The sequence below is a fragment of the Ornithodoros turicata genome, chromosome 1 (assembly GCF_037126465.1).
Source record: "Ornithodoros turicata isolate Travis chromosome 1, ASM3712646v1, whole genome shotgun sequence".
NCBI classification, from domain to species: domain Eukaryota; kingdom Metazoa; phylum Arthropoda; class Arachnida; order Ixodida; family Argasidae; genus Ornithodoros; species Ornithodoros turicata.
In genome coordinates this window covers 97,853,274-97,875,664 of record NC_088201.1, presented here as the reverse complement: position 1 = coordinate 97,875,664, position 22,391 = coordinate 97,853,274, and the positions used below count along the sequence as shown (strand labels likewise).

Sequence of the window (22,391 nt, the reverse complement as noted above, 5' to 3'; positions counted from 1 at the left end):
GACAGGGCGTCAGCTGCGTGCCGGAGAGCGTATTTCCAAACCCGCTCCTGTACTACAGTGTATCTGTACAACAGATCTGGCGCCGCCGCCTCCAGTTAGCGCGCCGGCAGAAAACCCTTTACATTGCGGCCGCTGTGCTATGTTGCTACGTTTCACTGTTTGCGGTCGGAGCGTGTGGACGGCTGGACGGTTAATGAGTGGAAAGTAAATGATAGATGTGTTTAGTTGTCTTTGGATGACGATAAGCAATGTGCAAGTCCTTGGAACATTTATGTGCCTTGCTTTTGAGAACGTGAGATCACGGACAGTTAACATTTTCAACGAAAGTGACGATGTGCTGCTGCTTCGTGTCTGTAGTTTGCGAATGCATGAATGCCCATTGTCGTTCAAATTATTTTGAGAAACAAGGCGCGAAGAGTGAAAAACCAAATATATGCTAAAGCTATGTTATGTGTCACCTTCGATGTAGTGTTGCAGTATGAAAAATAACGCCTGCCAATCCCAACGTAACGTTCTGCAACTTATAATTCGGTGTGAAATGGAATCCTGTTAATACATTTAGATGATGTCCTTTTCTTTCTGTTTAGACTTTTTTGCTGGTACTTGTTGGCCTCTTGCAGCTTGACATAAAAATTATGTACACTAGTTATTAGTGGAGACACTGCACTACACTCTCAGAAACGAAACGGATAAATTTACGCTTACATCCAATTTTGCCGTTAGTAAGCGTAAATTTCGACAAAACGGCTGACGCTGTATCCGTCAAGCTGTTTTATTCATGGTACCCGTCAACGTGCCCGCTGTAAGCGTAAAGGTCCTTTATGCGTAAATGGCATGGGGAACACGATTTACTCTGATATTTTGACGCATAAGATTTCGCTCTGACGGCTAAACTGAGGCGTTGCGTCGCAATATCAGTCCTTTACGGCTATATTGACGCATATTGTTCGTCAAATGTTACACGGGCCCTGCTTTCTGAGAGTGCGTGCACATATGTGGTGTCGTGTGGAAACTGCCAAGCGTTTGCTGGGATAACCGACACTCTCTTGGCGTCTGGCGTCTCATGGCCTCAGTAGTAACAGTAGGGGTAGAAACTACGGCAACATTAAATGCCGGAAACCCCCGCCACCGTCGCGTCTCGTCCGTTCGCGTATTTTTTCCCGCTTATCGGCGGGCGGAGCGTGTGTGGAGGGTTGTTCGCGAGGTTACAACATGCATAGACATGCAAAGAGGAGTCATACACAAAAAGTACAAGTTGAAATATATTTATTAAAGCCAATAGTGCTGGGAATTGTACCAATAGTAATGCAAATTGTGATGCCAGTCAGGTGAAGGAGAAAAACCAAGCCAAAAAATCTTCACGAGCTGTAACTGAATAAATAGAAAAAAAAAACAGTACATGTAAAGAATATGCATATTTTATTCGCCATTAATATTTCAAGTAATCAGATTCCGAAAGAAAACATAATATCAACATTCATCACATTGCCTACCAATTGTTCACTTAGGAAGCCCCGCACCAACGACCTGAGAGATAACTTATTATTATATGAAGCTACATTCGCATTCAATAATACGTACAATACTGCGGCACACTGATAATTTGAAAAAGATCGATTTTAATATCCACAATCATATTTCCATTATAGCAACAATAATTCGGAAGAGAATGTAATTTAATATCATATTCTACTTTCAATAATACATACACTGAGACGGCGGTGGACCCCAATAATCTGAAAGAGAATCTGATTCATTATCATAATTTACTTTCATTAATACATACAATACTGCGGCCACACTGGATAATGTGACTAAAAAAGAGACATTTTAATATCAACAATCATACTTGAATTATAGCAACAATAATCTGAAAGGGAATCCCACAGGATTATAACTACAAGTGCCGATAGATGTGTGTAATTAATTGTGAACAGCAGAGACCCTGGAAGACCATGGCACACGAACTACAAGAACGACACGAACGCAAGAGGAAATAAAATCTATACTACTACAAAGAAGATATTCTTACCCAATACGATTACAATGAAAATTTGAAGTTTTATTATAAAAAGTCTAATATTCCTATACGTGACCACCATAGTGGAGCTTTAATTACAAGTTCTGATAGATGTATGTAATTAATTGTGAACAGCAGATACCCTGGAAGTCCATGGGACACGAACGACACAAACACAAGAGGAAATAAACTCTGTAACCCACATTTAATCAAAGAAGATATTCTTAAACAAAACAACAGAGGAGAATAATCATTTTAACTGTCACAAAATCATCCTCGTGACTTAATCTAATCGAACACCATACAATTTTCGTTCTAAGAGACACTACAAACCTTACTTTGTTTTATGAATCATACACAGAAAATATGTAAAAAAAATGACTTCACCCCGTAGCACGCACCTAGCCAACAACCAGCTCCAATAATATCTGCACTGATTTGTTGAAGATGGGAGGCGTACGCCTGTTTTGTGACAGTTATGAAGATTTCGAGCGCAATAGGGAAGATAAGTCGATTATTCCAACAATACATAACTTTTAATTAATCAATTTATTAAGTGAATAGCATAGACATAAGGAAATAATCAGAAACATCACAATCAACAGCTAGCATTAATAGAGAGCCAAACCTGCAACTCTTAGCCAACACGTAAACAACAGATACACGCAATAGCGAAACAATCTATCAAAACAAGAAACATGACGAATTTAATACTGTGAATAGCAGACTTAACGCTGATGAACACAGGAACACTCTAAGCGTTGCCACGTAAACAATAACAGAGGAAATAATCTATAATTGAATCATCATAAAATCATCTTCGTGACTTATTCTAATCGAACACAATACAATTTTCATTCTAACGAACGCTTCAAACCATACTTTGATGGAGACATCCAACATCAGGCACCATGAGAAGATATCGTTTTTTCTTCGAAGCCCGGAGACATATTATCTCTCTGTCTATACGGTCAAAGCACTGCGCATGCTTTATCACTCAAAGTGTTGGGGGCTATATTCCTTTTCATTCCTCAAGCAAACAGGGCGCTCTCGACGTCAGATAAGACAATACAAAGGCGATGTATTTTTTTGTGCAGCGCAAATAGTTGCCAATATTATTCGTGGGGATCACTATCTCTTCGCATCCTTTCCTTGAGACGGAAGTCTTTCGTCAAAGTGGATGACGTAGTCAGCTAAGTTTGTACAGAGGTGATATTTTTTATTGAACATGTAGAGAAAGTCCAAATTATTAAATGATAGTGTGGCGGCCCGTGGACGACGACGACGACGACGACGCGCCTCTGCTGCTGCGTGCCACTGCGCCTGGCAGCCAGTTCCACCGGCACGGCCATGGAGATAGACCACCGCCATCGCCTCTCCGTGGCATACCATCACCGTCGGTCGGGACTCATGTAGAGGAACTCCACCTCCTCTACATTTGGTGACCCGAACAACGAACACCATGTTCGGCGTAATTCGGCCATTCATCATCCTAAATTTTTCGGCGGCGAACCAGCTGCAAAACACCTTCTAGCAGGCAAGTCCCAGCGGGACCACTGCTCCACCAGGGACCCGCAGGGAGACCACAGCAAGCCCAGTTTACGGCCTCCACCTGCTTCACGATGGTCCTTCCCGGCATTTCATTGGCGACAACCAGCATTCACGCTCTCGTTCCGGTCGCGGTACTGTCGCCCACTCAGCAACAATCACTCAACGCAACTCAGCGCACGCCCTCAGCAGCCACTCAGCACAATCAGCAACCACTCAAGCATCCAAGCACTCAGCATTGACATCTCATCACTGGAACCCGCCAGGATCGCATCCGTCTTGTTCGTGCCATCCCGCTGCTGCTGCATCAACTCACACAATCACAAGCTGTGTGTCCAGTCGTCCACCATCCACGAGTTGTCCTCATTCTCCTCTTCATGGTATCGACGCGGGCCTCAACCGCATGCACCGCTCCGCGTCTGAGGGGTGAAGTAATGTTGCGGCCCGTGGACAACGACGACGACCTGCCTCTGCTGCCGCGTGCCACTGCGCCTGGCAGCCAGTTCTACCGGCACCGTCCTAGCGTGAGGCTACGTCCATCTGCCCGCTGCCAATACAGAGATCTGCCCGCTGGGACATTCCATCATCGCCGGTCAGGACTAATGTAGAGGAACACCAGCTCCTCTACAATAACAACAATACTGAACCAAAAACAATGAGAAACAAATTTAATTACATCAATTTTGTAATATCTTGAAAGTTCTATATAGATGAACCAGGGGCTATATTCCTTCTTCCAGCAAGCAGGGCGCTCTCGAGCTCAGATAAGATAGTACAAAGGTAATATATTTTATTCTGCAGCGCAAATAGATGCCGATATTATTCGTGGGGATCACTATCTTTTCGTATCCTTTCCTTGAAACGGAAGTCTCTCGTCAAAGTGGATGACATAGTCGGCTAAGTTTGTACAGAGGCAATATTTTTTTACTGAACATGTAGAGAAAGTTCAAATTATTAAATGATAGCAACAATACTCAATCATCAAAAACGGGACACAAATTTAATTACATCAATTTTTGTAATATCTTGCAACAGAAAGTTCTATATAGATGAAGAAGACAGAAAAATCAAATGTGAAACACAACTGAGAAATATGAGGCGCTCCCAACTCAGATTATATTTACTGATGTCAATCGAGTGATCAATTGAAACAAATACAAGATAATTATTTCAGGCAATAACTTTCTAAGCAAGCGAGAAATATTTCCGAGTTTTCCTATAGAGGAAATCGACAGACACAATTAATACATCATGCATACATAATGCCCAACTCATAGAATATAAATCGAAGTCAAAACGATAATTTATTCAGACAAATCATTTCTAAGCAAGCAGCCTGAATACACCACAGAATCTGAACAGAAATTTGGCATTTCAATGAATAAACAAGATCAACTACAGGTTTTCCCGGTGATTTTAATCGAAGTGCGAGCTAGACTAATCCCAGTGCCAAACAAATTAATCCAGGTGTCATTTAAATTAATCCAAGTGCCATACAAAATAATCCAGATGCCATTCAAATTAATCCTATATAAATGCTTGGGATAGTAGACACTTTGTGACATAGGTGGTGCGGTCTACTACGTGGAACCCAACTTTTTGTGAGTCACATATATCAGAGTTGCATGACATGACATATACTCACTGTTGTGGGTTATGGCAACTGTTTGTGACAGTTTTCGTCATAGCGTGACTTTCTAGGGCCTCACCGTGTCGCCGCTGTATGGAACGGTCATTTACGACCATTATTGACTACAAAACCTTTTTGCCACAATTTTGGCGAAACCGCTTATGGCGTGACTTTTTGGAGCTTCTTCATGTCAGAGCTGTATGATATGGTTGTTGAGGACCATTATTGACTACTACTACACCGTTTTGGGAGGACTTTGGTGATGCCAAGTGCGACTGCGGCGTGCCCTTTTGCCACTTCCTCGTGTCGGAGCCATATGGTGTGGTGCCATACAATCATTATTCACAACTACACCTTCGTGGGACAATGTTCTAGAGCAGGCGTGACTTTTGGGACTTCCTCATGTTAGAGCTGTATGGTATGCTGGTCTACGATTATTATTGACTACTCTACCTTTTTGTGATAATTTTCGTGATGCCATTTCCAGCGTGATGGTACGATGGTTTACGACCATAACTGATAATTGCGCCATTTTCGGACGACTTTTGTGATACGGGGTGTGGCGTGACTGTTTGTGATTTCGTGATGTCACACCTGTGTGGCACGGTTATTTACCACCATTATTGATTACTCCACCTTTTCGGGATAATTTTCGTAAAGCTGGCTACGGCGTGACTTTTTGGGACTTCGTCAAGTCGGACCTGTATAATATCGTGGTTTATGACCATTATTGACTACTACACCTTTTTGGGACGATTTTCGTAATGCTGTTAAGGAGTGACCTTTTGTGGCTTCCTCATGTCGGACCTGTACGGTAATGTGGTTTATGACCATCATTGACTGCTACACCTTTGTGGGACAATTTTCGTAATGCTGGTTACAGCGTGACTTTTTGGGACTTCTAAATGTCGAAGCTTTATGGTATGGTGGTTTATGACCATTATTGAGTATTGCACCTTTTTGGGACAATTTTCGTAAAGCTGGTTACGGCGTGACTTCTTGGGGCTTCCTCCTGCCGGAGCTGTATGATGTGGTGAGTTACGACTATTAATGACTTCTACACCTTTTTGGGACAATTTTCGGAATGCTGGTTACAGCATGACTTCTTGAGACTTCGTGATGTCAAGCCTGTATGGTATTGTGGTTTATGAACATCATTGACTGCTGAACATTTTTGGGACAATTGTCGTAATGCCGGTTACGGCGTGACTTTTTGGGACTTCCTCATGTCGGAGCTGTATGGTATCGTGGTTTACGACCATTATTGACTGCTACACCTTTTTAGGACAATTTTCGTATTGCTGGTTACAGCGTGACGCCTTGGGACTTCCTCATGCCGGAGCTGTATGATATGGTGAGTTACGACCATTAATGACTGCTACGCCTTTTTGGGACAATTTTCGTAATGCTTGTTATGTCGCAATTTTTTGTGATTTCCTCATGTCGGCGCTGCATGGTATGGTGGTTTACGGCGATTATTGACTACTACACCCTTTTGGGACAATTTTCGTAAAGCTGGTTACGGCGTGACTCCTTGAGACTTCGTCATGTCAGGCCTGTATGGTATTGTGGTTTATGAACATCATTGACTGCTGAACCTTTTTGGGACAATTTTCGTAATGCTGGTTACGGCGTGACTCCTTGGGACTTCGTCATGTCAGGCCTGTATGGTATCGTGGTTTACGACCATTATTGACTACTACATCTTTTTGGGACAATTTTCGTAATGCTGGTTACGGAGTGACTTTTTGGGACTTCCTCATGTCGGAGCTGTATGGTATCGTGGTTTACGACCATTGTTGACTACTACATCTTTTTGGGACAATTTTCGTAATGCTGGTTACGGCGTGACTTTTTGGGACTTCCCCATGCCGGAGCTGTATGATATGGTGAGTTACGACCATTAATGAGTGTTACGCCTTTTTGGGACAATTTTCGTAATGCTTGTTATGCTGCAATTTTTAGTGATTTCCTCATGTCGGCGCAGCATGGTATGGTGGTTTACGGCGATTATTGACTTCTACACCTTTTTGGGACAATTTTCGTAAAGCTGGTTACGGTGTGACTTCTTGGGGCTTCTTCATGCCGGAGCTGTATGATGTGGTGAGTTACGACCATTAATGACTTCTACACCTTTTTGGGACAATTTTCGTAATGCTGGTTCTCGTTGGCACGACATAGGTGCAGAGTAGTGCCCCAGCATATTCCGGCGGACAAATAATGTTAAATGTTTAGAATGTATGCGATGAACACAATTTTCCGTGCGTGCTCTGAAAAAGAGTTTGACCAGTATTCACGACTTATACGTTCCCAGTCAGAGCTGACTTTCGTCACTTTTCAGCTGGATGCCTATTTCGTTGCAAAAATGAATCAGCAGTTTTCAACTGGTCGGGATGCATGCTAAAAGGTGTCTGCAGTAAGAGCTGGTTATATGTGACTGCCTCTTCAGGCTAGTCGGTGAAGGGAGGACACCGTAACCAGCATTACGAAAGTTGTGCCAAAAAGGTGTAGCAGTCAGTAATGGTCATAAACCACAATACCATACAGCTCCGACATGAGGAAGCCACAAAAAGTCATGCCGTAGCCAGCATTACAAAAATTGTCCCAAAAAGGTGTAGTGGTCAAAAATGGTTGTAAATAACCGCGCCACACAGGTGTGACATGACGAAAACCCAAACAGTCACCCCACACCCAATATCACAGAAGTCGTTCAAAAATGGCGCAATTACCAGTTATGGTCGTAAACGACCATACCATCACAAATGGCATCACGAAATGGCATCACAAAATGGCATCATGAAAATGGCATCACGAAAATTGTCCCAAAAAGGTGGAGTAGTCAATAATAGTCGTAGACCAGCCTGTCATACGGCTCTAACATGAGGAAGTCCCAAAAAGTCACGCCACTGCCTGCTCTGGAACATTGTCCCGAAAAGGTGTAGTTGTGAATAATGATTATAAGGCACTACACCATACGGCTCCGACACGCCGCACTCGGGATCACCAAAGTTGCCCCAAATCGGCGTAGTAGTAGTCGATAATGGTCCTAAACAACCATGTCATAGAGCTCTGACATGAGGAAGCTCCAAAAAGTCACGCCATAACCGCCTTCATCAAAATTGTGGCAAAACGGCTTTGTAGTCAATAATGGTCGTAAGTCACCATTCCATACAGCAGCGACATGGTGAAGTCCTAAAAGGTCAGGCCATACTCGGCATGACGAAAGTTGTCGCAAACAGTTGCCATAACCCACAATAGTGGGTATCTGCCATGTCGTGCAACTCGGACATACGTGAGTCGCAAAAAGATGGGTTCCGCGTAGTCGACCCTACCACCTTTGTCGCAAAGTGTCTACCACCCCAAGCATTTATATAGGATTAATTTGAGTGGCATCTGGATTATTTTCTATGGCACTCGGATTAATTGAAATGGCACCTGGATTAATTTAGCTGGCACTTGGATTAAAATCTCCCGGAAAACCTGTAGTGGGTTCAAGCGATAAAGTGAGTGATGGATGAAAGCCGCGACGACCCCAACACCAACATCAAGTTATGGAAGGGAGGGTTCTAGCGTGGTATTGTACATAGAATAATTGAAACCAAACATTTTTTTCTTACTCATCATATCTTTTTGTAAATCAATATCCATAAAATGAGCATAGATATGATTTTAATTAAGTGTAGACGCGCACTTGAAAACAGAAGTGACAATTGCTCCACGTTGAAGAGATGGACAAATTTTGTACTAGCTACCATAAGTCATGGGAAGATGTGATAAAAAACTGCTAAAAAAAACAAGAGCCGCGAAATGATTCCATTATCGCTGCATTTCAATACGTCCTAGACAAGGTCGTATTCGGAGATATGGTACAAACTACGGAATTGAAGGTGCAAGAATTTATGTGCCGCATCTACAATACTTAAACTACAATCTAAACATCTACAATAAAAATATCTGCACATCAACGTCGGAAGGGCCACTGGGATTGATGGCGGAGTTTTTTAGGTTTGCTAACGAAGAATTGAAGTACACTAGACCAGATGTAATTGTAATCATTGCAATGGACATTGCATTCATCAAGAAAGTAGTGAGATCAAATAATCATCTACAAGCGGTCTATATCGCACGATTCATTACGGATTTGTTGAAAGTACACATATCTGAGATGAAAAGTACATATAATCCTATCACATGATATGTTCAACTACCACGGCAACGCAATTATTTTCCAGTTCTTGCAACGATGTCGAAAGAGCAGAAGTTCAATATTGTTGTGCAAGGTCTGATGTATCATCACTTATTAAAACTCAACGAACATATCAACTGCGGTGAACCACCGGACGATTTTCGTCTAATACCGTCTTGTACGCCATTTAAGAATCTTCATACAAAGAAAGGAAATATCAATAAGAGATTGTTCAAGTTCATCGCAACAAAGTGCAAGTTGCTGCAGCGATACAAATGCGGCGGCAACGTATCGATTGCATTAAACAACGCTGGATTTAAGCGACCAATAATAAGACATCATTATGTAATACATTCTGAATTCATCAATCAAGACAACAAACGAAAAGTTCAGAGATGGGAATAGGACAATTGTAATATATCGGAATAAACAAGCATATAACTGGAATAATAAATGTAATCTTTGTCATCATTGTAATGAATTCTACGCATCACAATGAAAAACCCTTTGCATTTAGCATGGCTAGACTGAGAACAGTGATCGCTAAGGAAACAAATATTCCACACTGTGTGTAAGAATTATCATATGGAATCATATTTCATGAATAAACTTCCACAATGCATGTATATTTCTCAAACAGTTGGACTTGAGCAAACGAAAAATGTATAATTCGAAGTATGTCTATATCATCTTTTGACAATATATCTTGAAAGGAATCTATTATCAAATGCCGTGATGCAAATGGAGGATTTTACAAGCATGATGTGCAGGCGAAGTCTACATTTCTAAGAACGTAATCTGCGTAACACACGGCACACAAACGTATATTTATAAAATAATTTCCAAGTGGCAATCAGCGTTCACAATTAATTACATACATCTATCAGCACTTGTAGTTATAATCCTGTAAGATTCTCTTTCAGATTATTGTTGCTATAATTCAAGTATGATTGTCGATATTAAAATGTCTCTTTTTTTCACATTATCCAGTGTGGCCGCAGTATTGTATGTATTAATGAAAGTAAATTATGATAATGAATAAGATCCTCTTTCAGGTTATTGGGGTCCACTGCCGTCTCAGTGTATGTATTACTGAAAGTAGAATATGATATTAGATTCTCTTTCGAATTATTGTTGCTACAATGGGACTATGATTCTTGATATTAAAATGTGTCTTTTTGAAATTATCCAGTGTGGCCGCAGTATTGTACGTATTATTGAATGAGAATGTAGTTCCATATAATAATAAGATATCTTTCGCGTCATTGGTGCGGGGCTCCCAAAGTGAACAATTGGTAAGCAATGTGATGATTCTTGATATTATGTTTTCTTTCAGAATCTGATTACTTGAAATATTAATAGCGAATAAAATATGTATATTCTTTACATGTACTGTCTCTGTGTTTTTATTTGTTCTGGTACAGGTCATGAAGGTTTTTCGGCTTGGTTTTTCTCCTTCACCTGATTGGCATCACAGTTGGCATTACAACTGGCACATTTCCCAGCACTATTGGCTTTAATAAATATATTTCAACTTGTACTTTTTGTGCATGACTCCTCTTTGCATGTCTATGCATGTTGTAACCTCGCGGACAACCCTCCGTACACGCGCCGGCCGCCGATGGGCGGGAAAAAATATGCGAACGAACCAGACGCGACGGTGGCGGGGTGCCGGCATTTAATGTTGCCGTAGTTTCTACCCCTACTATTACTACTCGCCTCCATCATGCATCGTGCAACACCAATGTAAGCCGCCACGTTTTGGGCTCGGTGTCTTGAGTTAATTTTACTAATGAGTGTGAGTCTAAATTTTACTAATAACACTAAACTAATTAAATTTCATGTCAAACGTATGCCGGGAAGAAACGGCATCGGACGAGACGACTTTGCACGAATTAGTCAGCCAAGGACGCCGTCGGCCAGCAAGCACGTCGGCCAGAGTTGGTCCCGGCTATCTCCACGCTGCAAATTCATATGCGTACGCCCATTGTTCACCGGGCTGGTACCTTATGTGTGGCCATCTACAAGCAGATCATTTTGGTACAAGTGAGTCTTGCCTCATTCGTTTTCTTTTCTTTTTTATGAGTTTCCCACTGTCGAACCGTCTGTGTTAGTGATTCAGTTTCAAAATGTTTCTTTGCAGTTGCATTTCAAATTATTATTGTAGGTTTGCCTTGTTGTAACGTTTTGCCCTGGCGTTTGCCCTGTAATGTAATGCTCAGCGTGATGTCTTGAAGCAAATGCACTCCTCGTAGCCGTGCTCCACTGCTCAATACCACGCATTCACCGTCAGCTACCTTAGATCCTGCTCCTGAACAGCATGTACATTGCGCAAAGCATCCTGTTCAGTGTTGTACTGTACAGTACATTGCTCAACGGTATCCGCTCTCTCATGCATATACGGCCAGTACAGCTCACCTGTTGAAGTGACCTGTAAGTTGTGATTGCTTCATCAATAAAGCTCTGTTACTACATGCAGATTTATTTTCCCAAAGGCAATGAACCCGCAGTGGGACCTTCCTGGGATTGATAGCATCATGCCACATGCCGGTATGGTCTTTTCAAGCAGTTTCATGGCACAGAAATAGTACTGCGTCGCGTGTAACTCATGCCTGCCGGTCAAAGAACCCCCGCAAGAAGGATCACGCTTGCCCTGACCTACACCGATGTCAACCCTGCTCCATTCATCAACATAAAAGCTTCCTCAAGTTAAGGACAGTCAAGCAATCCGCAATTACATTTGTAAGCTACCCATAACGGTATTTGTCCTTGTATTACATGGGAAGACATTTGGTTTTCTTCAGAAATATATGCCAGATGAGATTGAGAAGCCTCCTAGGGCAAAGTCATTCCTTGGTAACACGTGGGAGATGCTGATTTGCCCTGCAGCACAGCAATATGACACTGACACTGGAACCAGGTTGACGCCTCAGTTTTGTTACTTGGGGTATACTACGTGAGGGGGCTTATTTATCGGCATAGGGATGCATGTGCTGCTTCAAGTGTTCCTTGTAAAATGCTATTCAATGTTCCAAAAATGTCACCGTAGTAAGATACTATACACAGGGTCTAACTGATGCCTATCATCACACAAAATGGATAGAGGACCGAATGGGAGCCTGTTGTTGTGCACTCCTCCTTATCAGCATCAGCTCAATGCGGAAACAATAAAAATATGAAGAAAGAAAGGAAGTTACTTAAAAAAGGTGCCTGCTGTACACTCTAAAATCCGTACCTTCAGCGTACCGCACGAAATAGACGGTTCATGGAAATGAGAAGGTTCATAAGAGGCGCTCCTCCAAGAACCGTCTCTTTAAGAAGGTTCGGTCTGCAGCGCGGCTCCCTTTGTGCGGTACATAGAGGGTTTACTGGGCTTCCCTCCAGCTGAACCTCCTGGATGGGTCGCGAACCCTTCGCGAACCTCCTACTCCTTTTCGCGACGCCGAGGTCGCACCTCATAAACATCTGGGAAGCGGATGATGAATCAGTGAAGTTTCCGTTTCGATACGCCGTATCGTGTAGCAAAAAACTTTACTGCCCCGTGACAAATTCTTGTGATCAAGTGACTATTTAGGAATTGCTGGTTATGAAACACTAATAAAGTAATAATGGTCATAACTAATACATCACAACTAATAAACACTAATAATGGTCATAAAGTTTAGTCCTTCAAAGTAAATAAGTGGAAGTCGGCACTGCCGGCTATTCCGTGCCTCGTCACATTTCAAGACTGACACGCTTACTGCAACGCAACACTCTCTTACGCGCGCGAGCAGACTTCGCTGTCGGCTGCAAGCGTCTGTCGGCGAGCTATAAACGAAAAGGTAAGATTATTCGTCCTTTGCTTGTCATGTGTAATACGAAGGCTTATAACGACCCTAGAGCGGTGAAAAAAAAAACAAAGGAAACTGCATTCGCCCGCTTGCACTTAGTTGCTCTGCTTTGTGTTCATTTCCAGCGACTATCTTCGAGTTACTACTCCCAGAAGGGCCAAATTTTTCGCACATCAAGGTGACACGGATTATATCGCAGCACGTACAAAATTAGTAGCAGGGCCGCAGAGTACTGGTTTTTTGCGAAGTACCGCGCGTGTTGTGGTTTCTGTCCTCATATTGGAACGCGCGAGTCAGACGGCCTGGCGCCAATGCAGCGTCTGCTTTGCCTGTATTTGATACGGCATGCGGAGTGTGCACAACCTTGTGAAAAAACAGAAAGAAATAAATTGTTGGGGCAGAATACGCTGTATACTAAACGTGCGACAAACTGATTGCGAAGGGAATTGCATGTCAGACTCGTTTTTCCTGCTTCTCAAATTCCAAAGTGATCTATTTGAAAAGCAAGTAGACCCACTTGAAAAATAAAATGGAACAATTTTATGGTCCACTTGGTTTCTAGCTGAAATTTGTGCCCCGGTAGGCACTCCTGATGTCGCACCATGCCAGAAATACTCACATCGCAGTGTTCTTTTTTTTATTCGTGTTAGCGCTGCGAAGCAACTGTAGCTATGAGCGGCATCAGATGTCGACAGATGAAGTCCCTTATGAAAATGGGTGTTTAGTTTCTGTTTACTTTCTACAGACCAAGGTCAAGATGGAAAACAAACATTCTTCAGAGTTTGTGTTGCTTTCATGTTTACATCATATGTTTACTTCTTGTTGACTTATGGCCCTCAACTTTCTGTAGACATTTGGCTACAGAATAGCTGTGGAATTTTTTGTTCTCTTTCTGTGTACTGTCAACATAATTCTGGTAACACCATCCCGCGTATGATGTGAAGACTTTTTGTAGACTTCCTGTGACTCCACTCTCTTAGAAATGAACTTCACCGCATAGCTCACTCCTGGCCAATCATCATCTCGAATATCGTTATCTGCCTGAAAACGGGAGGTGTACGCCATTTTTGTGACAATTATGAACAGCGTAAGTATCACAAAAAAGCCGTGCGCCTACCGTTTTGAACAAATCAGGTCACATAGCGATATCATTCGAGTTGATGGTCGGCTAGGAGCATGCTATGCGGTGAAGTTCATTTTTAAGAGTGCATATGGTCACTTACTCGCAACACGCATAAAATACACGAAATGAAGTACTGCAAAATTATATATGTATCTACTTTATTCCGAAAATGCATACCTTGAAAGTGGTATCCAGTGTCGACACAATCATACAAAACATCCCGCGCACACAGTAGTTACGTATTTCACACGTACACATCCTTCGTGCCACATAGTGTCGCGTCGCACAATTGACAGTCAATGATCTGCTGTTCTTCTGGCGACCCACGGTGAAACAGCTAGAATTTCGGCGCCAGCGACGTCTCTGAAGTGCTGGAGAGATATGTGTCTGAAATAGGGCGTGCAATCGCAAATTAATAACGTTCAAACACAAGTGAGTAAAACTGAGTAATACGGTCATAGCAACAACAAAGTTGGTTCACCCAGCTTAGTGTTCAACAAAGTAGAGCCTGCAAGAAGGAAAATGAAATTAGGAGAATCAACACCAGCCACGAAGTGCACACTTACCTGACGGGACGCAACACTGCAGCCGCTGCTCCGAACAAACAACAAAAACCTACAGCACAACAGTCATGGTGTGAATACATGCGAAGCTTAATCACACACTCCGATCACACAGCTTACCCATTACGACGCAAAATCATATCCTCCTTCCTTCTTTCATGGCCTGCAACAACGAGAATGAAATAAGCAGAAGCAACACCGGCCACGAACTGATACTTGTACACTTACCTGACGGGACCCAACACTGCAGCCGCTGCTCCAAACAAACAACAAAAGCCAACACTCATGGTGTGAATACAAGTGAAGCTTAATCACACACTTCGATCACACAGCTTACCCCATACGACGCAAAATCACGGCCTCCTTTGTTCACAAATGGACGAGCGAGCGCGGAGACCGTTCAAACGTCTTGCAACGGTTCCAACGACATTCCGATTATGCTAATGGCGATGACTCCTTCGTGACGAGGCGAGGGGCGAGGGTGAAGCACGGCGGCGCAGAGTCAAAATGTGGAGCAAACTTGTCGCATGTGCATGATCCTCATGTGGTCGTATAAGTTGGAAATATATTGCATAATAAACTGAAATATAAATAATACGCGGAAGCGCCTTCCCAAAGCCAACGAAAATGTATTTAGAGCTTTAGTGTGCAGCTAAAATGTGGCAAAGTGGCATTTAAGCTACATTTGATCATAAGTTCAGATTCAAATACCGCTTTGTTTAGTGGAAAGACGGTAACACTGATCTGTCTACCTCCCGGGAGTTTTTTTTTTTTTTGAACTCACCCTGAAATTGCTAATATTACCCATACAGCCTGTCTCCCAATGAATAGATTCACAAATATGCCTCTATACATATATACCGCCACCCCCCACCCCGTTAGGAAATGCTCGGTACCCCCAGAGGTCGACCTCTGGGACATTACTGGCCGATAATGCAGTAATTAATAATACAAAATACATCTATAAAATAAAACGGTCGAAATAAATACTCATTACACAGGTGCACAGAAAGTCCACAAAGCGTCAACAACGACACCTATGTACATTGTCCACACAAGGTACACATAAGGTATTTCAAAAGACTGTCAACATGATGTCAACAGCAATTCCTGTTGACTTGATCAACAAGAAGTCGAAGTCAACACACTGTCAAGACAGGAAACAAGAGGTTCACAAGAAGTCTGCAGAAAGACAAAATGCATTTTCATAAGGGGTGAGGACAGCAGGAAGGAGTGGGGGACAGGGGGGTTAGTATGCGTCCTTTGCCGACTTCAGGGGCGATTGTGCCGATATTCGTCTGAAAAAAAAAAAAGGAACAGCAGTGTTCCGAAAGTTTGGTGATACGCACCCTTCTATCGTCCGGCACCGAGAATATGAAGGAAAACCTGAATTCCTTTATTTTTCGCACTGTGTTGTACTCAACACTTCTGACAGTCTCAATATTAACATTTGCCTTCTGGTGAAAAAGGAAATTTAAAAAAAGAAGCAGAGGATACACGTATATTTCATGTATGCTCAAAGTACATGAGCAAACCAGTGCCTGGACGGGTGTAGCAATTTTGCAACACTTGTGCGCTGTGTGGCACTGAGTGGGTATAATTTCCTACTTAGAATCTTGGGTTATTGAAACTATTCTGCATTGCTTCAAATGATACATGTAATGCATGTAAGCCTCAATATCGTTATAATTTCAATTACTGTGTCTTGACAATACTCAAGGTTGCAGTATAAGCTTTGAAATGTCCCTGCAGTCTCTTCTGAAATGTTATCCCCTGTAACTTGCAGGACGTCTTCAGGCCAACAAAGGCTGACATACGAGGCACTGCAAGGGGCCGATGCAGCACATGTGAACGCACGTCGTTTTCTCGTAGCCCGGAGGTGTGGAAGTTCGGGCCCTTCCCACTTGGGTGGTGCGAGTACTGTGGCCACTCACCAGTGGTTCATTCTGCACTTGGTGGGTACCTCTTAAGTGTAAGTTTAGATGTGAGTATATGAAGATACTGTTTTCCTTCCAGATATCTTCGGAGAAACATCGGCAAGACATGGTAGGGGTGAGTGTACATTGTTTCCTTATTGACGTAAATAGTGTAGTAAGCTTGTATTACATTTGACGTTATAGAATGTTCTGCGTTTAACATTGAAGTAATTTATTCTTCCCCCGTCCTCCACTCCTCTCTCCATCTGTCCACATCTGTACGGCGCTCACGGGCACAGTTGCTTCAGGGCGCTAACACGGAATTAAAAAAAATTCTAGGACTGATGCAACTACGTACATATTTATTTGGCAGTGGATACTTTGCGCTACAAGATCTGGTGGGGTAGTAGTAAAGCTTGTAATATCAGATCTCTTTTGAAATAATTTCAAATATACATTCAAAGCAATGCTGCCGAGCGAACTATGCAGTCTTGGTTCAGAAAAATAGTTCATACGACCAACAACAACAACTTTATTTTGAGATGGAGAGTGGGGAGGTTCATCGCCAGAGGCAATACTCTACCCCATTGCTGGTGGGGATGTGGGGAATGAAATAATGAGCACCTTCACAATACCGATCGAAGTCCGATGATGTCCACAAATGTAAAAGAGCTATTTAGCGAAGATCGTTGCTGGACTGGATTGGGCCAGGGACCAAGCAATTTCTATAGGGAGAAGGGGCGAGAGTCCAGCTGACTAAGAGACTCGGAGAGTGCGGTTCGGGAAGGTTGGCGGGAAGGTGGCAGCAGGTTGGAGAGTCAACTTGTCTCAAGCGGTAACGCCACTCAGCTGTGAAGGCCACATCGAGTCGCATTCGGTGGATTAATGCAGCATCGCGACGAGAGGTGTTTCGTGGCATGCGGAAAGCGAGCGTTGGATCAACTCTGCCCAATATGGATGGGGGAGAATGTCGGTTGTCCATTCATACGACCAAAGAAATAATTATCCCCATGAATTCTCTCTTATCGAAACCGCGGCTGTTTTTCATTTATTTTTTGTATAGGATCAGCTGGGAGTTTAGCACGAGCAAATTGAAAGTTGCAGAAAAATTTCTTTGTCCACTCATGTAGTGCATATAGTTGTTACACAACAAGATTCTTGTCTATGCTGTGCCCTATCACTCCTGCCGCTAAATAATCTGCATATGTCCATACTTTGATATTTTATCAGATACGTCACAGTCCACGCCCATCGATACATCATAATGCACGGCTGTGGATGCCACACAAGATGAGGGCGCACCACACATTTTGTACCTCTCTGATATTTCTGGTGAGTTCAAGAAATGTGAATGAACCCCCCGTTTTTTGAAGTGTTCTAAAAATGTGAAGGCTGTTTTTTAAACTACTCTGTCTTCACTACGGCATTGTGTTTTTATTTGCGTGCGACACATACCCTCCATTGCCCTCATATATTGCACTATGCACTTCTGCATATTTTACCATATGGTGTAAATAAAAAAAATACTTTACTTATGAAATGGTTCAATTTTCTACATCATATTGATTGTATTGTAAATCATTAGGTAACTACGTCTATTTCATCTTTTCTTCTTTTTTGTGTGTGATCATGAATTACTAAGTGGTATTTTCGTAACACGTAGACTGCGAGTATCAGATACTGGAGGAAAATGCCTCAGGTACAGAATCACAGACTCCGAGCACAGCACCACTTCAACCAGACCAAATGCACCCAACAACATCGGCTGCTTCAACTGCTAGCAATGCACCCACTGACTGTTACGAAGATAGAGCAAAGGAAAAAGTTCCTCATGTATGTGCTAACTGTGGCTTGACAACAGTGAATGTCCAAAGATTTAAAGTTCACATAAAAGCCTGTTCAGGCGATAAACGTCCCTGTTTATCCTGTCCACATTGTGGAACAAGGCTTCGATATAGAAAGCGATACAAAGAGCATGTTATGTCCTGCACTTTAAGGAACACGTGCAACGAAGAACCACAACCAGCGGGAAACAGGGGGTCAAATGAAGTTACAGATCTCGATTACAGTGATGATGCAACAGAAGCTGAAACTCATCATATTCTTGAGAGCGGTTATGATAGTGACGACCTTGCCATTATTCGTGACCTCTGTCGCACACTAGAATCCCAACAGAGCTCATCAAAAAAAAAAAGAAAAAGGGATCAAGTCAATCGTAGAATGTATCACGAAAATTATTGAGAGGAATATCATACCATGTGACTTGTCACAGCTACAGAGCGACAAATTGCGCAAGGCAGACTATGCGAAACTAGGAATTTATGTTCCGCCAGTGCAAGTAGCGCTACGTGACGGGAAGAGTGCCTACTATATTCCGCTGAAAAGCTTGCTTGGAAATATACTCAAACACCCAGAGGTACATCATTGGCTTTCTACCAAAATGAAGAAAGGCTCATTCGGCAAACTCCATGATCTTCACGATTGAGCACGCATGCGTTACCATCCAGCTGTGGAAACGACGAAAATTGTTTCCTCAGTATGATACTATACTGTGACGACATCGAAATTGCGAATGCCGTCGGGATGAAGAGGAGGAACCGTGGCAAACTTACAGTGTTCTATATTATATTTGCCAACATGCCACCATACGTGCGATCCCAGTTATCCAATATATTCCTTGTAGGTATTGGGCACTCGAAAAGCTTGAAAGGCACGGAAGCAAAGACTCCTCCTGCTTAGAGATACAATGGATACTGTGAATGAGATGGCCTCTGATGGTGCTCCTATCAGCACTATTAATGGGACAGTAATGTACAGAGGAAGCATTGTAGCATTTATGGGAGCCTAGCAAGTCACAACATTGGAGGTTTCAAGGAATCTTTCGGACCTAATGTACAATTTGCCTGTCGGAGGTGCAAATTCCATCTACAAACATTAGTCAATGTCAGTATCACACGCAGTGTCCACTCAGGACTGATGAGGAAATCGCAACACAGGTGGAACAATTTAATAATACACAAACAGAGCAAGAACGTAAAGCACTCTCTTCAGCTTTTGGGTTAAATGGTGAGTCAGTGCTGACAAAATTCAGTACCTTTTCACTAGTAACTGATGTTTTATTTGACCCTATGCATGTACTGCTGGAAGGTGTTGCTCCAAAAGAAATTTCTCTGTTCCTAAGGCACTGTGTGAAAAATGCAGCATATTTTTCCCGTCATATACCTTGAATAATTGCCTTCAGATTTTCCAATTTCATGGTAGCATCAGTTGCAACGATTACCCACGGTTGTTAGAGGTAGACCTCAAGCTTGTGAGCTCAGCCAGTGCAACGTTCATGCTGCTACTGCACCTCCCATTCATTGTGAATGACCTTGTGCCAAACAACAAGTTTGAGTTGCCTTGTGCTTCTGTGCCAAATTGTACAGATGTGCTGGTCACCTGTGCTGTCCATTAACTGCATTAGCGATCTTGAATCTGCAACTGCAGAACATAGTAAATTGTATGTTGAATGCTATGGTGAACCAAATCTCATGCCAAAACACCACATGCTGGTGCACTTTGTTGAGCAGGCGAATAACTTTGGCCCGTTAAAGCATCACTCTACAATGAGCTGTGAAACAAAAAAACTCATTGCCTAAATCAAAAAGTATTTCAACTTCAACAATCTGCCTTTCACAGTAGCTGAACTATACCAAATTCACTCATCGTCTTACTTCTGGCATGGCTCTGGAGCACCAAATATAGGTTATTGCCTAAATACCCAAGAACGTGTTCTATGTGCTAAAGTACTAGAGGTAGATGAGAACATGGTACACGCTGGGTTACCAGCCAACCTGCTTTGTGAGACTGTTGCGTGCTATAGATCTACTGTGATTAAGAACGTCGTGATCACGGAAGATGACGTACTAGTAGTTAAGAATGAGAGTGACACAGCCTCTTTTGTAAGGGTGAACACGGTAATTGATGTACATGGAACGACATACCTTCGTGTTAACCTCATGGTTCAGGAAGAATTTACAGCTAAAGTCAATGCTTTTTTGCTGAAGGATGTTGATCATGAGGCTATCATGTCACCCGAAAAGCTGTTATATCCACGGCCATGTTACGCGTACACATGCAGCAGAGGTGTCTATAGTATCCCGCGCTGCCTACACTTCTCTCCCTAGATTGCTGAAGCTGTACATAAAATTTGTATGGGACATAGGATGATTTATTCTTCATGTAATCATGATGTGGTTAGAGTGTTGATGTTGAACTGTTGATGTTTTTTACTTCCTAAATATAACATTTCAATAGAACACAAGTGTGACATTCTTTTGTCTGTAATCTTTTCAGGAGCGACTCACATGGTCTGAAAATAATGAGTTGCCTCACTTTTCACATCACGTTCAGCCATTGCTTGAAGGTGCCAGCCTCTCACCTGTAGGGGAGAGGACACTCCAACGTCAATTTCAAGACGAACTGACTGAGTTCCTAGAGTACGTTAATTTTTTCTTAATCCCTTGGGAGGCTAGTACAGTGCGATATTCCCTTCCAGCATATCTGTCACTTCTTTATTGAAACCACTTTGGCTATGACATTTTGTTACGCTGTAAGCCTCTGCAACCTCTAGTTAAGCTTAGCATTATCATATTTAAGGACATGGGCTACATTTGCGAGACTGCATAGCAGTGATGGGAAGTACTTGAAGTACCAATAACTCATGTGCTACTTCAAGTACATTTCTCATTAATTATACTTTACCTACAGTACATTTCAATTTGTCTACTTTGTACTGTATTTTAAATACTTTTCGTCAGTACCTTCCTTTCAAGTACTGATGTATCCAATTGGCAATACACACACAACACTTGGCCAACACATCATTTCTCTTGGTTCATATTAATGTCTAACTATCCATGTTACCTAACTAGCATTTTGCAGAAATGCTTGCTAAAAGCTTTCTAAAGAGAACATTACAAACATAATTACCTCACGTTGTATCACCTACCAACTGTTCAAACGTCCAGCGATATGATGTACTTGATCCATATTTTAAGTACTTTGCAACAGACTTCGTACTTTAGTTTGAGTACATTTGCAGTATGATACTTTGTACTCTACCTAAACTCTAACAGGTACTAGGTGCTTGGCACTTTACTTCATGTACAAGTTTGGGGTACTTTGCCCGGTACCGAAAATCATGTCAAGAAGACTGCATCTCGCCGAACTCGCAATTTCTGTTTCAATTTTTCCAGTGCACATGGACTCATTATGAATGAGGAGTCATGGCGCTTACGCTTGCGATACCGATCCCTTGGAGAGGCAATTATGAAAAAGTTATTAAAAGATTATTTGGCCAAAGACCACACCAGGCACAACGCTTCAGGCAAAAGCACTACTTGGGTAAGGCTGCCACATCTTTCATTCGAATGTGACAGCAACTTACTCTTGTGATTCCAGAGTGTTTTCATCCTTCACCTCTCATTGAAAAGAATGCTGAAACGGTTGCGACGTCGCAAACAGGGTGCAGACAAAAAAAAAACATGCAGACAACAACCACAGACAAACGAACCTGGTGATGTGAGCAGTG

General features: G+C 42.4%; 1 protein-coding gene and 1 long non-coding RNA gene across 3 annotated transcripts in view; both read right to left on the bottom strand.

Annotated features, from left to right (window-relative positions):
• Nucleotides 1-22,391, bottom strand: part of LOC135378490 (sulfhydryl oxidase 1-like) — a 157,867-nt gene that overhangs the window by 1,382 nt on the left and 134,094 nt on the right. The gene's annotated exons all lie outside the window — the stretch shown is intronic.
• LOC135378492 (uncharacterized) lies at nt 14,230-15,365 on the bottom strand. 2 transcript variants are annotated; one of them, XR_010418415.1, is made up of 6 exons: nt 15,241-15,365; nt 15,132-15,156; nt 15,024-15,066; nt 14,907-14,955; nt 14,822-14,848; nt 14,230-14,727 (listed from the first exon to the last, which is right to left on the bottom strand). It is a non-coding gene; the product is annotated as an uncharacterized LOC135378492 (long non-coding RNA). The 2 variants fall into 2 exon arrangements; XR_010418414.1 differs by lacking the exon at nt 14,230-14,727 and having other exon boundaries at nt 14,742-14,848.